A 15309-nucleotide genomic window follows, 5' to 3' on the forward strand; every position below is an offset into this window, starting at 1 on the left:
AAATCGCTGATCACCGCCATTACTAGTAAAAAAAAAATAATAAAAATGTCATAAAACTATCCCCTTTTTTGTAAACGCTATAACTTTTGCACAAACCAATCAATAAACGCTTATTGTGATTTTTTTTAACCACAAATAGAATACGTATCGGCCTAAACTGAGGGAAAAATTTTTTTTTATATATTTTTGGGGGATATTTATTATAGCAAAATGTTAGAAATAATGCGTTTTTTTTCTAAATTGTCACATTTTTTGGTTTATAGCGCAAAAAATAAAAACCGCAGGGGGGATCAAACAGCACCAAAAGAAAGCTCTATTTGTGGGGAGAAGAAAGGACGTCAATTTTGTTTGGGAGCCACGTCGCACGACCGCGCAATTGTTAGTTAAAGCGACGCAGTGCCGAATCGCTAAAAGTGGTCTACTCTTTGGCCAGCAAAATGTTCCGGGGCTTAAGTGGTTAATGACAACATCTTTTAAGCTTTTACCATTGTGATTTGTATCATTTGCGTTGATCCTGTGATTGCTTTTAGTCCTTCAGGGCGTCAATAAAAATCTTTAATCCAATGGTTTCTATCCCGCCTGTGAAATAATTGCACACAAATGTGGACGGTTGAGCCTGTCTATGGGATAAAAATATTTTTGTTGATCACGCCAGGCATCCGGTTTTAGATAGTACACCTTTTCTTTCTGGAACAATGGCAACTATTTTGAATACATGGGATAGATACAAATATCACTTGTTTATAATGTACAGTGCTTTACCAGGTTAAATGTCTCCTAGTTAGAGCTTATATCTACTTTAAAGGGTCTATTAATAAAATTTAAATAAAAAAATAAAAATAATCCAGTGAATCCGCATGTACATTTATTCTGTATAAATTGGAAAAAAAAGCAAATATTCTTTAGGCTATTTTCCAATCCTATTCTTTTTATTATGGTAAAATGTATGTTCTTTTATTTATGGTAAGTATTGCAAGACTGCAGTATGACCATTTGATGAAGATGAGAAGCATAGGAAATGCACACAGTATGTTTTTGTAACAAGAGATACAATGTAACAGTTCTAGAGAATGCTAAAGATAATTAAAGTAATGCAACCAATGATTTCATTGTATCTCTTGTTACAAAAGCAGATGTATTTCAAATTATCCTCAGCTCCACCTAGTGGCCATAATGTGGTATTTTACTGCTGCCCATAACTAAAGCACATTTGTTGAGAATAGGAAATAGCCTAAAAATTGTAATTGTTTTGCCCATTGCCAACAGAATGAATGTACATGCAGATCCAATGTACGAATGGCTATATCAATTTATTTTCTAAATAGACCCCTCATACTTATCACTACAATAAAGGCAGTTTCTTCTGGAATACAAATAGTTCTCTTCAGATGGCAACAGACACGGAGGTGGTGATCTAGGAGTCCCTGTTTGTAACGCATGAAAGTAATTCTCAAACATATCCACTGCCAGCACCATTTTAATAACATTACGGGCCCTACTAGCCTACATCAGGGGTCCCCCATCACAGTGTCCCCATACATCAGGGGTCCCCCATCACAGTGCCCACATACATCAGGAGTCCCCTATCTCTATACATCAGGTGCACCCATACATCAAGTGTCCTCCATCACAGCGTTCCCATATATCAGGTGTGCCTATACATGAGGTGTCTCTCATAACATGTGTCCCCATCACATTGTCCCTATACATCAGATGTCCCTATACATCAGGTGTCCCGATCACAGTGCCCCTATACATCAGATGTCTCCAACACAGGGTCACTATACATCAGGTGTCCCCCATCACAGTGTTCCCATTCATCAGGTGTCTCCATCCATCAGGTGTCTCCCATCACAGTGTCTCCATACAGCAGGTATCCCTATACATCAGGTGTCCCCCATCACAGTTTTCGTAGACATCAGATGTCCCCATACATCAAGTGTCTCCATCACAGTGTTCCTATACATCAGATGTCCACTTACATCAGGTGTCTCAATCACAGTGTACCTATACATCAGGTGTTCCACATCACAGTGTTCCCATCCATCAGGTGTCCCCATCCATCAGGCGTCTCCCATCACAGTGTTTCTATACAGCAGGTGTCCCCCATCACAGTGTCTCCATACAGCAGGTGTCCCCCATCACAATGCCCCTATACATCAGATGTCCCTATACATCAGGTATCTCCATCACAGTGTCCCTATACATCAGATGTCCCTATACATCAGGTGTCTCCATCACAGTGTCCCTATACATCAGGTGTTCCCCATCACAGTGTCCCTATACATCAGGTGTTCCCCATCACAGTGTCCCTATACATTAGGTCTTCCCCATCACAGTGTTCCCATGCATCAGGTGTCCCCCTTTACAGTGTCTCCATACAGCAGGTGTCCCCCCATCACAATGTCCCTATACATCAGATGTCCCTATACATCAGGTGTCTTCATCACAGTGTCCCTATACATCAGATGTCCCTATACATCTGGTGTTCCCCATCACAGTGTCCCTATACATCAGGTGTTCCCCATCACAGTGTCCCTATACATCAGGTGTACCCATCACGGTGTCCCTATACATCAGGTGTATCCATCACGGTGTCCCTATACATCAGGTGCCCCCATCACAGTGTTCCTATACATCAGGTGTTCCCCATCACAATGTCCCCATCCACCAGGTGTCCCCCATCACAGTGTTTCCATACATCAGGTGTCCTCATCATGGTGTCTCCAACACATCCACATACCATCCAGTCTACTATATACATGGCCATCCACTGGCCTTACTGGCAACAAGGTAATTGGATTTGATTCAAGGAAGGTTTGGCCAACAATACTAATATTTGGCTGCTGAATGTGGACCATGTTGAAGTCAATGGGAACTGAAAATTATAAAAAGCAATGGCCCTTTCTGGGCTAACAGGGAAGAGATTATCACACAAATAAATGGGGGGGGGGGGGGGGGTGACTGCCCTGGGGGACATTTGCCAAAGCATTTTTTTTTATTTTTTTTACTTTTTAGTTTTACTAAAATGTTAGCATTCATTTTAATAATGCTTAAAGTGAAATATTCAAAAATAAAATTCCATTACAAAAATATCTGAGGAGTGCCTTAACTCTCTCTGTGAAGTGGTGTATCTGTGTGATGCGGGCAGCCACCTTCCCCAAAAACAGTGCCATCAAAATGACAGTTTTCGGTCTCTTTGTTTTATTCGTAAACAAAGCTGCTGGGGATTCCATTTATTTCTACTAGACCTTTATCCTAGATGAAGGTGTGATAGAGATGTTAATAGGGGAAGCCCCACAAATAAAAAAAAAAAAAAACGCATGGGGTTCTCCCTCCAATTAATACCACACTTTAGGTCTGGCAAAATATTAAAGGAAAACCAATGGCCAATGGCTAATTGGCAAGGGATTGTCAAACAAATGGCATTGGGGGCTGGGCACCACCCCAGGGGACATTTACTAAAGCAAATTTCAGGATCTGATAGAGATGTTAACCCTACAAAAAAAAAAAAAACAGCATGGGGTTCTCCCTATAATTATTACCACCATATTTTAGGACTGGTAAAATTTTTAAGGAAACCCATCCCATGGCCCTTTTGTAGGCTAAGGGAATTGTCAAACAAATGGAATAGGGGCTGTGCAATGCCACAGGGGACATTTACCAAAGAAAAAAAGAAATAAAATTAATTTAATTACTTAATTACTAAAATGTTGTATTAATTAGGGTGAAACATTAAAATAAAAAAAAAAAAAAAAAAACACTTATGCCGCGTACACACGACCGGACTTTTCAACATCAAAAGTCTGACGGAATGATTCTGGCAGACCATTCGATCGTGTGTGGGCTGCAGCGGACTTTTGATTTGCAAAAGTCTGACAGACTTTAGAAATGAAACATGTTTCAAATTTTTCCACCAGAACTCCGCCGGACCCAGTTCCTACCGAGAAATCCGCTCGTGTGTGTGCTAGTCCGACGGACAAAACCCGATGCGAGGGCAGCTATTGGCTACTGGCTATGAACTTCCTTATTCTAGTCCGGTCGTACGTCATCACGTTCGAATCCGTCGGACTTTGGTGTGATTGTGTGTGGCCAAGTCCGTTCATTCGGAAAGTCCGTCAGAGCTCTGTCAGAACTCCGTCAGAACTCCGTCGAAAGTCTGTCGGACCTAAGTCTGGTCGTGTGTACGCGGCATAATGCCCCGTACACACGAGCGGACTTTTCAACATCAAAAGTCTGACGGAATGATTCCGGCAGACTATTCGATCGTGTGTGGGCTGCAACGGACTTTTGATTCACAAAAGTCTGACAGACTTTAGAAATGGAACATGCTTCAAATTTTTCCGCCAGAACTCTGCCGGACCCAGAAATCCGCTCGTGTGTGTGCTAGTCTGACGGACTAAAACCGACGCTAGGGCAGCTATTGGCTACTGGCTATGAACTTCCTTATTCTAGTCTGGTCGTACGTCATCACGTTCGAATCCGTCGGACTTTGGTGTGATTGTGTGTGGCTAAGTCCGTTCATTCGGAAAGTCCGTCAGAACTCTGTCAGAACTCCGTCAGAACTCCGTCGAAAGTCTGCCGGACTTAAGTCCTGTCGTGTGTACGCGGCATAACAGTTACAAAAAAAAAAGCAAAAAAATGTGCTGGCTAAATTGCATTTCCCAGCCCACTTGTTTGGTTTGTAAACAAAGCGACTGGGGGTTCCATTCATCCTTACTAGACCCTTATTCTGTATGAAGTTATGTTTTTTTGAAGGGAACTCCATGCAAATTAAAAAATGGCATGAGCACCCCCCACCCCTCCAACCTCTTAAGTATATATCATATAACAGCTACTGGAGAGACACTCTTTCGTCACTAATATTCATTAATTTAACGAATAAAAAGGGCAGCAAAATATTTTAAATACTGTTATTTTATTGAAAGCTTAAGCAGAAAAAAATATATAAAGTGCAGTTAAATAACATCTCGTGTCACACGAACCAAAGCCGATTTCTTTTTCATTTATTGGCCTGAGCTATTGGAGACTCCAGCAGCCAGAAGGGGTATGAGTAATGGATTGACTGACCTCCCCCTTTGAGGGCACAGAATGGGTCTGACGCACTGGTCGTTATACTTGACGTAGCCCTTATTGCAAATGCAGCCAGACTGGCACATCTGTGGGCAGGCCCTGCTGGCCTGCAGGTAGTTTTCACAGGTGTCTTGGCAGTGGGAGTCGCAGTCCGACCACTGAGCATTGGGGCCGCAGGAATTGCACTGGGATTCGGGGATGCAGGTGTTTGCCGTTGGCGTGGCCAAAACATAACCGGGTTTGCAGTAACACTCGGGCTGGCAGCTCTTCAGACAGGGGATGGGCTGGTTTCCACAACTTTTTGGACACGGTTTACATTGGTAAAAAATCTTATTGGGCTCACAGAAGGCATCTGTTTAAAAAAATTAATAAACATAAAAATGAGTAGCTGCATCAATGCTTGTAATACAGCAAAATATACAAGGAAGAGATGTAAACATATATTTTGCATATCAAAATTAATATTAACAACAAATAAAATAAATAATTGTATGCAAATTAATTCTAGTCTAGTAAATTCTATAGGGTATGTCTTTATCAGCATTGATGTTGTTACTTTATGCCCAGTTCAATATTAATGAAAAACGATTTTTTTTGTCATAAAATATGTCACATTTCTAAACACAGATTTAAATTATATATATATATATATATATATATATATATATATATATATATAATATTTCTATATACAGATGTGTATATATATATATATATATATATATATATATATATAGATAGATAGATCCTATCTATCTATATACCTGTATATATATATCTGTATATATATATATATATATATATATATATATATATATATATTTTTTTTTTTTTTAAGGGGAACCCCCTGTCAAAATAAAAATAAAATGGCGTGGGGGTCCATATATATATATATATATATATATATATATATATATATATATATATATATATATATATATATCCAGTATCTCACAAAAGTGAGTACACTCCTCACATTTTCATCAATATTTTCTTCTATCTTTTCATGTGACAACACTGAAGAAATGACACTTGTCTACAATGTAAAGTAGTGAGTGTACAGCTTGTATAACAGTGTAAATAATTTGCTGTCCCCTCAAAATAACTCAACACACAGCCATTAATGTCTAAACCGCTGCCAACAAAAGTGAGTACACCCCTAAGTGAAAATGTCCAAATTGGGCCCAAAGTGTCAATATTTTGTGTGGTCACCATTATTTTCCAGCACTTCCTTAACCCTCTTGGGCATGGAGATCATCAGATCTTCACAGGTCACCACTGGAGTCCTCTTCCCCTCCCCCATGATGACATCACGGAGCTGGTGGATTTTAGAGACCTTGCGTTCCTCTACCTTACGCTTGAGGATGTCCCACAGATGTTCAATAGGGTTTAGGTCCAGAGACATGCTTGGCCAGTCCATCACCTTTACCCTCAGCTTCTTTAGTAAGGCAGTGGTCATCTTGGAGGTGTGTTTGAGATGGTTATCATGTTGGAATACTACCCTGCGGCCCAGTCTCTGAAGGGAGGGGATCATGCTTTGCTTCAGTATGTCACAGTACATGTTGGCATTCATGGTCCCCTCAATGATCTGTATCTTCCCAGTGCCGGCAGCACTCATGCAGCCCCAGACCATGACACCCCCACCACCATGAATGACTGTAGACAAGACACACTTGTGTTTGTCCTCCTCACCTGGTTGCCCCCCACAAACACCCCCCTCACCATCAGAACCAAGACACTAAATATGTTTATCTTGGTCTCATCAGACCACAGGACATGGTTCCAGGAATCCATGTCCTTAGTCTTCTTTTCTTAAGCAAACTGTTTGCGGGCTTTCCCGTGCATCATCTTTAGAAGAGGCTTCCTTCTGGGATGACAGCCATGCAGACCAATTTGATGCACTGTGCGGCGTATGGTCTGAGCACTGACAGGCTGACCCCCCACCCCTACAACCTCTGCAGCAATGCTGGCAGCACTCATACGTCTAATTACCAAAGACAACCTCTGGATATGACGCTGAGCACGTGACCTCAACTTCTTTGGTCGACCATGGCGAGGCCTGTTCTGAGCGGAACCTGTCCGGTTAAACCTCTGTATGGTCTTGGCCACCGTGCTGCAGCTCAGTTTTAGGGTCTTGGCAATCTTCTTATAGCCTAGGCCATCTTTATGTAGAGCAACAATTCTTTTTTTAGATCCTCAGAGAGTTCTTTGCCATGAGGTGCCATGTTGTATTTCCAGTGACCAGTATGAGAGAGTGAGAGCGATAACACCAAATTTAACACACCTGCTCCCCATTCACACCTGAGACCTTGTAACACTAACGAGTCACATGAGACCGGGGAGAGAAATTGACAAATTTACACTGTTATACAAGCTGTACACTCACTACTTTACATTGTAGCAAAGTGTCATTTCTTCAGTGTTGTTACGTGAAAAGATAGAATAAAATATTTACAAAAATGTGAGGGGTGTACTCACTTTTTTGAGATACTGTATATCTATATATACGGAGTTAGCTTTTTGGCTAATACATCAATACAATTTACCAGAAAATTTTTAAAATTTACCTTTAAATAAAAAATAAATTATGATAAATATAAAATATATCTAAATATATTTATATATATATAAATGTGACCATAAACATTAGCCTGAGAACTTACCATAAACTGTACATTTATAATATAGTAATATAGTACATCTATAATAATAATATTATTATTATTATTATTATTATTATTAATTATAATAATAATAATTATTATTGTTATTATTGCTTTAGTTACAAATTTTTCAAATATTGCTTATTTTGATTTTAAGAATTATAGAAAGTTCTTGAAAAAGTTACTTTACATTACATTATACTTAACATGTTGCGTGAAGATGCTATTTAACTATATCATTTATCATTGCTAACAGTTGCTTTTGTTTATAATGTCATATAAAATGCTTTTTTTTTTTTTTTTTTTTTTTAATTACCTGGCTGTAAAGCTGCTGTCTCTTGTGAGGTCACAAACATAACACACATTTCTGGAAAAAAAAGAAAATATATGTAAGTGAAAAGTCCAGAACATCTGGTAAAATTGTTCTCCTTGTTTCTGTTATTAATCAGTATTGCTTTATGAGCTTTCCTAACCATATTTATCCTAATTTGTGACAAGCATTAATCAGTAACAAGCATTTTGTCATCCCATTTAGGTGTATAAAACATTTCCCCCATAATATTAATCAAAGCATTTCCTAAACCTTTCTTTCACAATGGTTGGAACTAGGTGTTGTGTTTTAGCATCATTTCTCAAATTATTAGGCCTTCAATTAATAAAAAAAAAATAATAGAAAATAAAATAAAAAAAATTATTTTTATTTTAATTTCTTATTTTAAAAAGAAATACTAACATAAGGAGTCATTATATAAGATGCTAGCAAATCAGAAAACTTTATATTTCAGAAAAAAAATGTATTATACTATATTTTATTCTTGCTAAACAAAACCAAATATTACAATTTATTGAATTATATAAAGTATTTGACACATTTTTTGTGTGTACATTTTGTTTCCTCATTTATTTTGATTTTTAATAAATGAGAAACAAGAGATTTAAATAACACTTTGGCCAGCTATAGGTATAAATATAAAAAAGAAAAAAAAAAACATTAATTTGCAACAAAGCAGTCAATTACACTGCAGAAAACCTGGAGTTGCAGGTAGATAGTGGTCATTATGAATTATGTATAAACTTTTTAATGCTGCTGTCTCTTCATTTTAATTATGCATCTTTTTATACTAACATGAAAATGAATGGTACTTTGGCCTGTGTTGTTGTTACATTTATGTTGCAATGCCGTGTTTCATGTGCCCCTGTGTGGGCTTTTAAGCAAGCCTTATATGTTAGGCAATGCCTGTACCGTTTCTTTTTCATGTTACATTTTGTTTTATACAAATTGTTTGTCTACTAACTTTTGTCAATAAAATTTTTAAACAAGAATTATGTATAAACAATATTTTATTTTGACCTAAATTAATATGAATTAAAATATTAAAAATATATATTTTTATGTTCTGAACATAATAGGTAAACTAAGATCTACATATATATATATATATATATATATATATATTTATATTTATTATATATATATATATATATATATATATATATATATATATATATATATATATATATATATATATATATATATATATATATATTTATATTTATTATATATATATATATATATATATTTATATTTATTATATATATATATATATATATATATATATATATAAATACCAGTAAATTGATTCTTTTTTACTAGTGTTATATATATATATATATATATATATATATATATAAATGTATTTATTTATTTATTTATTTTATATATATATATATATAACACTAGTAAAAAAGAATCAATTTACTGGTCTAATATATCGCTTATTAAGCCCTTTTAGGATACACTAGTAATATAGAAATATTGCTTCTGTCTTCTTTGGAGACAAGAAATGACAAAAGATTATCTTGAGGGGAGGAGGAACAACAACAACAGAGACCAAAAAAAGATCCTAACCATTTTCTGTGTAGCAGAGAATGGAGTTAAGCCCTAACTAGCATGTGGTTAAAACATCTCGCAAACAACATCTCTGAAGATATTTGATGAGTAATGGAAAAACTGGTCCTCAAATTTTGTTACATCTGTCAACTTTGAAATACATATGGAGATTGGTTTTCTATTATTAAAGTTATTTCCTGTCTCAACATGTAGAATGGGAGCTGAAATGTTCACAGTGACACCAGGAATAAAAAATAATAGTTGAAATACAAAAAAAAAAAAGTAAAAAAATAAATAAATAAAGATAAATAGAAAAAAAACAAGAGTAATTAAACTGTCAACTTTTAAAGAAACAGCACCAAAAAAATAACTAAGGTAATTTATTTTAGGTAATATATCTAGTTTTTTTTTTTTTTCCTGCTGGATAATATCCAGAGATTTTTTTTTTAAATCTTCTAAATAAAAGAAAATCTTTAATTTTCCATACTTACAATTAATGTAATAATTTATATTCTATATCAATAATTGTTTAGAGTAGTCTCATCATTTCTCTAATATCCCCAGACATTTTCTTAATTAATTTTAAAAATATATCTATATTAGACATTTTAAATAAGTTTACAGACTATAGCGCAGAAAAGGCTACTGCAATGAAAAACACTTAATGCTTAGAAATTTTAATATAACAGTTTAATTAGAAATATTTCATTTATTTTCTGTAATTAGTTAATGTTTGGTTATTTTTTTTTATTTATTTAAATACACAAATATTTTTCCTAATTTTTCCTAATTTATTTTTTTGTTTTTTGCACTTAGTATTGTGAATGTGTTAAGTTTTAAGGATATGGTACTTATTTCTAATTATAATTGTTACAATGGTAAATGTTGCTAAAATGTTAATTAAAATGGCAATACATGATTTTTTTTTAAGGGCTATGTTGCTTGAATAAATTATTTTCACCCATATATATGCCATAACGATCACCTGAATTATCACCTAAACTTTTTTTTAAGTATCCATGCATATATTTTTGCCCTTAGTAAATAGTTAGACTTACCAAAACTCAGCTAATGAAAAACACGTAATGCTTAGAAATTTAAATATAACAATTTCATTAGAAATATTTCATTTATTTTCTGTAATTAGTTAATTTTTGGTTATTTTTTTATTTATTTAAATACGCAAACATTTTATCCTAATTTTTCCTAATTTTTTTTTTAGTTTTTTGCACTTAGTATTGTAAATGTGTTAAGTTTTAAGGATATGGTACTTATTTCTAATTATAATTGTTACAATGGTAAATGTTGCTAAAATGTTAATTAAAATGGCAATACATGATTTTTTTTAAGGGCTATGTTGCTTGAATAAATTATTTTCACCCATGTATATGCCATAACGATCACCTGAATTATCACCTAAACTTTTTTTTAAGTATCCATGCATATATTGTTGCCCTTAGTAAATAGTTAGACTTACCAAAACGCAGCTAATGAAAAACACTTACTGCTTAGAAATTTAAATATAACAATTTCATTAGAAATATTTCATTTATTTTCTGTAATTAGTTAATGTTTGGTTATTTTTTATTTATTTAAATACGCAAACATTTTTCCTAATTTTTCCTAATTTATTTTTATTTTTTTGCACTTAGTATTGTAAATGTGTTAAGTTTTAAGGATATGGTACTTATTTCTAATTATAATTGTTACAATGGTAAATGTTGCTAAAATGTTAATAAAAATGGCAATACATGATTTTTTTAAGGGCTATGTTGCTTGAATAAATTATTTTTACCCATATATATGCCATAACGATCACCTGAATTATCACCTAAACTTTTTTTAAGTATACATGCATAAATTTTTGCCCTTAGTAAATAGTTAGACTTACCAAAACGCAGCTAATGAAAAACACTTAATGCTTAGAAATTTAAATATAACAATTTCATTAGAAATATTTCATTTATTTTCTGTAATGAGTTAATTTTTGGTTATTTTTTTATTTATTTAAATACTCAAACATTTTTCCTAATTTTTCCTAATTTATTTTTTAGTTTTTTGCCCTTAGTATTGTAAATGTGTTAAGTTTTAAGGATATGGTACTTATTTTTAATTATAATTGTTACAATGTTGCTAAAATGTTAATTAAAATGGCAATACATGATTTTTTTAAGGGCTATGTTGCTTGAATAAATTATTGTCACCCATATATATGCCATAACGATCACCTAAAAATTTTTTAAGTATACATGCATATATTTTTGCCCTTAGTAAATAGTTAGACTTACCAAAACGCAGCTAAATAATTCTTATACATTATATTTTCAATGTACTTACCAAGTGTTAGAAAGATCTTCACTGCAACTTTTTTCATCATGTTGCTCTGTGGATTGCAAGATTTTTTATTTTTTTTTATTTTGAATATATGCATGAAAGTCTCAAAGTCTCATATTTTCAATGTAAATATTCCAAAACTCTTACCTTTTGAATGTCAATGTAATCCGCTCTTGTGGTTGTATGGCCTGCTTATGTGTTTTGAAGTGCTTTGAAGGTGAACGATATTTATAGGGTTAGGGAACATAGGTGTGGATCTCAATAAATGAAGGGATTTGTGAATATACGCAGACCGGGTGACATCATCACTGAGATCTATGCATTTCTATGGCATCCGGCAACACGCATCAAGGATCGTTAAAAAAAAAAAGTCTAGAAAATTCTTGCCCTGCAGAATTTGGGATTCCTAACCACGCCTGGTATACAATGAAAAAGTGATGTTAGGTAACTGGTGGATAACTATTTTTTTAAGTTTCATATTTATGTGACAGTAAATAGAGTCATTGTTTACAAAGAATATTTGATTCTCAACAACGTATAATGAAAGATTTGTCACAACTACCAAAGTTGAACGCTTGGAATATATCTCGCTGTTCCCAACCATCCTGGCTGTATTTTTACACGGACCTCAGCCCAAAATTTTCCTTGGCCAGGCTATGGACCCAATTTTTTTTTTGTGGGCCACTACAAGACATGATGTGTCAAGGAATGCCTGAACGATTAATTTAGTCAGCTAAATCAATTGTTTAATTGATCAATCAACCACAGTGTCTCCAATAAAAGAATTGTTTACAAAAATAATTCAACTGACTTAAATAATTATTCTGAGTTATTTTGCCAAGCAGAAATCTTTAAATAACATGATAAGATCATTGTAAGCATAGACTGTAGACTATCAAAAATAAAATGATATTTATTTACAATAAGTCACTTACAAACACCACTAAAGCCGCGTACACACGTAGCCGTCTGTCCGACGAACTTAGTCTGGCGGACTTCCCGCCAGACTGTCCGTCGGACTTTCTGAATGGGCTACTTGCCCACACACGGCACTTTTTCAGCTGACTAATACGGCGACTAAGTCCGCCGTACTATCCGCTTCTTTTGAAATGAACGGACTCGCCCACACACGTGGAGGAAAGTCCACTCATTTTGAGCGCGTCTCCAGGTAGGCGGGGCCCGCGAAGGAGACGTCGCTGGCCCCGCCGCCTGGTATGGACTTAAAGGGGAACCCCAATGCCGAAAAAAATCGGCGTGGGGGTCCCCCCCAAGTCCACAACAGACCCTTGTTCGAGCACGCTACCCGGCCGGCCAGGAAAGGGGGGGCGAGCGAGCGCCCCCTCCTCCTGAGCCGTACCAGGCTGCGTGCCCTCAACATGGGGGGTGCCTTGGGGAAGGGGGGGCCGCGCGGCCCCCCTACCCCAAAGCACCTTGTCCCCATGTTGATGAGGACAAGGGCCTCTTCCCGACAACCCTGGCCGTTGGTTGTCGGGGTCTGCGGGCGGGGGGCTTATCGGAATCTGGGAGCCCCCTTTAATAAGGGGGCCCCCGGATACCGGCCCCCCACCCTATGTGAATGAGTATGGGGTACAATGTACCCCTACCCATTCACCTGTAAAATAAAGTACAAAAAAAAACACAACACACAAGATAAAATAATTTATTGCACAGCTCCGGGGGTCTTCCGTCTTCGGGGGTCTTCTCGACGGACTCCTCCGCTATCTTCTTGTAGCTCTTTTACTAGCGGAGGAGCCTGGCTTTCTTCTTCGTCGCCGCGGCCTCTTCTTCCTGTCCCCCTCTTTGGTTCTTCTGCCGGGCCACCGCGCCATCTTATAGCTCTTTTACAAGCGGTGGCCCGGTCTTCTGTCGCTGTCGCTGCCGCCGCCGCCTTCCGTTCTTCTTCTTCTTCTTCTCCAGGAGATGTTGACTCGACGATCTCTCCGGCCGCAATGCCAGGGACGCTCTGCGCTGCCACTTATATAAGGACTTTCGGGTCAAAAAAGTATGCCGGAGGCTACACACGGGGGGATTGTCCAGCGGACTTGAGTTTGCTGGACTTTTCAACCCGTTTGTTTGATCGTGTGTACGCGGCATAACAGTTTGATTACTAGGTTGACGTACACACTATATTTTACAATGAAGTTTGAAAATTATTTGTTACTGTAAAGTATATATCGCTAGACATGTGCAGAACGGAAACGTTTTGTTTCGGATAGATTCGTTATGTTACTCATTTTGTTTTGTTGATTCATTTCGGAATTTGTTTAGTTTAATTTTGTTTCCTTTCATTTTCATTTTGTTTATTACTTTTCTAACAAATTTTAACTTTTCTGAACAATTCAAATTCTGTGCAAAGAATAGCTGGTTGTTAAGGAGCGGGCTGGGAAGCTGGCTGCTGCATCCTTAACAACCAATGACTCATCAGCGAATGTGAACAAAAGAATGCCAGCAATAAAAAAATTCTGAAAACAATGGTGCGGGGCCCCCAAAATCCATACCAGACTCTTATCCTAGCATGCAGCCCAGCAGGCCAGGAATGTGGGGGGGGGGGGTGAGTGAGCGACCATTTCCTAAACCATACCAGGCCACATGCCCTCAACATGGGGGGTGCCTTAGGGCAAGGGAGACTTTGCCCCCCACCCCAAAGCACCTTGTCCCCATGTTGATGGGGACAAGGGCAGGAGCGGCCAGTCCATAAGGGGTGCAGGGGCACCACCACCCTAGCTTGCATGGGAGGATGCATGAGAGGAGATGGACTCATAGGTTTCTATGAGTTTTTTTTATCAAGATACATGAATAGAGCCAGAGGCTCTGCTTGGCTTGAAAAAGGTTTGGCTCTGCGCCCTGAACCCACCCACTATTCACTATTGTCTTCTGGCTTCTCCTCCTGGCCAATCAGGACAGAAGGTGGATCGGGTTGGGAGAGTTGGGAGAGGAGAAGCCAAGGAAGCCATGGAGGGGCAGAGTGTGGGGATTCTATGGAGGGGTTAGTGTGGGAGGGACTGTGGAGGGGTGAGTGCGGGAGGGACCATGGAGGGGTGAGTGCGGACCTGGGGGCTTTTTTTGCCGCCCCCCCAAAAAAGTTTAGCACCAGCCGCCACTGGACAAGGGCCTCTTACCCACAACCCTGGACAGTGGTTGTGGGGATCTACGGGTGGGGGGCTTATCGGAATCTGGAAGCCCTCTTTAAAAACTGAGCCCCTAAATCCCGGACCAAGTTTTTGACAATTCCTTTATTAAAAAATAAAAAATAGCAGTGTGACTTCAGCACAAACTGTCCGACCTCCACTCATGCTGTGCTTAGATGATGCCGTTTGCCTGTTTTTTACAACATTTCTGTAAGTGCAA

General features: G+C 37.1%; 1 long non-coding RNA gene across 1 annotated transcript; it reads right to left on the reverse strand.

Moving 5' to 3' along the window:
- Positions 1-4899: 4899 nt before the first annotated feature.
- On the reverse strand, positions 4900-12197 carry LOC143933091 (uncharacterized). Its single transcript, XR_013263008.1, has 4 exons — positions 12109-12197; positions 11965-12010; positions 8053-8103; positions 4900-5425 (listed from the first exon to the last, which is right to left on the reverse strand). It is a non-coding gene; the product is annotated as an uncharacterized LOC143933091 (long non-coding RNA).
- Between the last annotated feature and the right edge of the window lie 3112 nt (positions 12198-15309).

Source organism: Lithobates pipiens, unplaced genomic scaffold, assembly GCF_037356315.1.
Source record: "Lithobates pipiens isolate NorthernLeopardFrog02 unplaced genomic scaffold, aLitPip1_a1.2 Scaffold_27, whole genome shotgun sequence".
Taxonomy (NCBI): domain Eukaryota; kingdom Metazoa; phylum Chordata; class Amphibia; order Anura; family Ranidae; genus Lithobates; species Lithobates pipiens.